The following is a 4,076-nucleotide window of genomic DNA, read 5'->3' as shown; positions in this document are numbered from 1 at the left end:
GTAACCAACGGTATATCTCGTCTGGCCCAGGGGATTTATATATTCGTATGCTTTTGAAAATTTTAAGCAAATTCTCCTGCGTAATATTAACTTCAAAATCCCTCTGCATCGTAAATACTGATGCAAAGACTTCTGTAAGTCCCTCGCTACTTCCTCAACTTCCAGGCACAAGTTTCCTCCACTATCGCTGATCGGCCCAACACTAACTCTGTCCATCTTCTTGTTCCTTATCTAAGCGTAGAATACCTTACTCCTATCCACGAATGTTTATTCATGCCTCATTCTAGCTCTCCTATCTCCATTCTTCCGTTCCTTCCTGGTTACCTTGTAAACCTCTAAAGCCCATTTGATCCTTGCCTCATCAAACTTAATGAAGTTTCCTTCTTCCTCTTGACTAGATATGCTGGGACAAGCCTGACAGCAAGTGGTCCCAAACAATCTCGACTTTTCTCTGGTGCGTGTCCCTGAAAACATCTGCTCCTAATTTTGTGTCCTTGTTATTGCCTACAGCATTGTAATTCCCCCTCCTCCAAATACGTATTTTCCCAAACCGTCTGGTCCAATCCATCTGCATGACGACAGTAAAGCTCAGGGATTTGTTTTTTATGACTATCACCGAAATGTTCTCCCATTGAGAGTTCCGATTCCCACCCACACGTCAATCTAAATCAAAACATCCCAAAGAGCTCGATCAAATCTCCTGACAAGGGGATTGGTACCCTTCCAATTCAAGTGCAACCAATTCTTGCTGTACAGGTCGCGCCTTCACCAAATCCAATGTGGCTTCCCCTCTACTTGGTGTATCTGCATATTGAGTCAGGAATACCTGGAGTCACCTGGTAAAAGCTGTTCTGTACAAATTATTTGAACCAAGAAGGTTCCAATCAATATTGCAGAAGTTAAAGTGAGGCATTACAAAAAATCCTGTTACCTCTGCACCTTTTCAATATCCACCCCCAGATCTGCTCCTTCATGTCTCTGTTCCTACTGGAGGGTATGTTGAAAACTCCCAATAAAGTGACTGTTCCTTTCCTGTTTCTGACTTACAACCTTATTGGCTCTGTAGACATCCTCTCCTCGACGCCCTCCATTTCTGCAACTGTGATACAATCCCTCCACCTCTTTTACTTATGCCTTATTCATTTTTAAACATTTAAACCCGGGAACACTCAACATCCATTCCTGCCCCTGTGATGTCCTAGCCTCCATAATAGACACAAGATCTCTGTTTCAGGTACTTACCCATGCTTTAAGTTTATCACCCTAATTTCTGATACTTTTTGCGTTAAACTGGACACATTTTAACCCATCACACTGATGCAACTTTGCCTTATCAAGTGTGTATCCCTCCTTGCAGATTCTCTGCACCCTGTAACTCGCTGTTCACTTCCTCCTCCACCGTCTGATTCGCAGCTGCAGTTCTCACCCAACTGCCAATCTGGATTGAGACCTGCCGAAGTGCTTTTGCAAACCACCTGCGCAGGATATTGGTGCCTCTGCAGTCTGGGTGCAACCATCTTTCTTGGGCATATCCTACCTTCACCAGATAGTATCCCAATAATGCACGTATCTAAGTCCCTACCTCCTACACTAGCACTGCAGCCAAGTGTTCATCAGCATTCACTCTCACTTCCTCGCCTCTCCAGCCCGTGGTGTGGTAACAAACCTGAGATTACTACCCTGTTCTTCCTGCCATCTTGCTTCCAACCTAGCTCCCTGTATTCACTTTTCATTTCCTCCACCCTTTTGTTAGCTGTGTCATTGGCACGGATTTGTGCCATGACATGTGCTGTGCTCCCTCACCTTTTCTGAGGAGATTTGATTGGGAAATAGGAGGTAAGTCTCCAGAGAAACTTTCTCCAATTTGAACGAGGACAAAAAACAGTTGCATTAAATATCTCTGGGGTAATTGTCTTTGAATCTGCCAAGCAATACTACAAACTGCTCCCCACAGTGTTATCGAGGTTCAGTGAAACAACAAGAGATTTCCACCTCCACCCCTTCATAGATTCGGATTTCTGATCTCCATTGTGAATTGTCAATATATTCAAAAATTCGAAAGGCCAGTTTTTCCGAGGTCTCTTTCTGCGTGTGTTCAATCAAAACATTTCTTTATAGCTGTTTTGTGTATTATTCATGGCAAATCTATTTGCAGGACAGACTGCAATATGAAACAGCAAAAAGTGCAGTATTACACATCACTAGCCCAACTCAAAATTTGACACTTCAATGGACCAGGGTTAGAGTTGGTGAATGCCACATTATTTTGTTGTATGACAGAGAGTCGTCGTTTCTCCATTTCTTTCGGATTGATATCGGGACAGTTGTGATCTCACTGGTAAACGGACTTAGAAATGATGCAGAATTGTGGATGAACTGTCGACCAAACGTTGTAATAATGAATGGCACAGCAAGTTTAAAGAGCGAAATGACATACTACACATCGCCTGCTGCGTCAGGCGGCTAACTCTCTGTCAGTATTGTCTGCAGAGCAAAGGGGTTCTCAGCTGAATATACGTCACATGGTGTCTGTGTCACATATGAACCAATCCTCAACCTGTCCGGATATTACATCTCCCTCATTTCGATTTGAAACTGTTCAGCTTCTGTTACTTCTGTTCAAACATTCAACTATCTATGAGCTGATACAATTCAACTCTAGCTCTCTCTGTTGAAATCCACTATTCGCTCACGACCATGTCACTTCATATTACTTACTCATTTCTAAAAGTAGCAGTTCTCTTGAGTGGTAAGTTGCTGAGTTGTAAAACGGATGCAACATGTCATCAGCAATATTCTCTTTATTTGTGTTTCACAGTGTTAAAATATATAATCTTAATTTGGAAATAGTTATAATCGTCATTTAAATTGTTTTTTCTAAATTTCTGTAGGTGTTAATTGTGCAGACCATGTCTCACAGAAGCCGGTTACAGTTGCACAGCTTGAAGCAGATTCGGTGACTATTCATTTCAGCTATTCAGCCACAGCTGCTCAATATTCTCTACAGTTGTACCGCCAAGATCCGGGTACACCTCCGATATTCTTGATCTACATACCTTCATATGGAGAGGTCATGAGAGCGAAAGATATTGGTGATCGATTCTCTGCATCTCTGGATACTTCGAACAAGAAGGGAAATTTCACAATCAGTAGTCTCCAACTGTCTGAAAGCGCTGTGTATTACTGTGCGCTGAAAGACACAGTGACTGGAAATAGAGAGAGCCTCGTACATAAATACCGCTGCAATGGAATGACGTGCCAATTACGGATCGTACATTCAGGAGTAACATTTACGTCTAAATTTATACTGGATTTCACTGTATACAAATGAGCCAAAGCAATCTGCAAGCCGCCAGCACTTGGGAAGGCATGCTGTCCTCATTTGATGTTGAACACATTTTGAATAAAATGCAAATATATCAATAATGAATGTAAATTCTTCTGACAATTAAAGTCGTTGTAAATAGAATGACTGTCAAAAAATAGTCTGATCAGTAAAGAAGGTTCACGCAACAAAACATAAGGCAACAATTACTCAATACTGCGAAACATGGAGGTGAAAAAACCTTATCTAGTATGCATAGATTTACAGAAGCAATTTCATCAATATTTACAACATATTTGCAATTCAGCCTTTCTCATCAGGCTAGTTTCCAATCTTCCTGGAGCCATTCCGGGAACCTAATGTTCAATATTTGCCTGTGACAGATTATTTCTGTAGTTATCATTGTTCCTTTGCTTCGAACTTTGTATCAATAACCACCTCATTACACCTGCTAATGTTGTGGAGACTTGGAATTAATATGAGTAAGTATGTTCAATATGATGAGACCTGCAAACAGGATATTGCAATTACTATGTGTTTAACTGGACAGGCTTCAGTTTCCGCTCCAAAATGACATTTCAAATGAAAACAACCGGTTCTTTTGCAGTATGATCTTTCTGAAGCTGCCAGGCGAGGACATATCTCGTTATAGTCTACAAGAAGCATTTTCTTGCTTCATTCCAGTTCGACTTCACAGAGGTTGCCAATAAAACAGCATGCATGTACTCCACTATACAGTCAGTGATAGCAT

The sequence above is a fragment of the Chiloscyllium punctatum genome, chromosome 36 (genome assembly GCF_047496795.1).
Source record: "Chiloscyllium punctatum isolate Juve2018m chromosome 36, sChiPun1.3, whole genome shotgun sequence".
Lineage (NCBI taxonomy): Eukaryota > Metazoa > Chordata > Chondrichthyes > Orectolobiformes > Hemiscylliidae > Chiloscyllium > Chiloscyllium punctatum.
Note: the sequence above shows the minus strand (reverse complement) of the source record.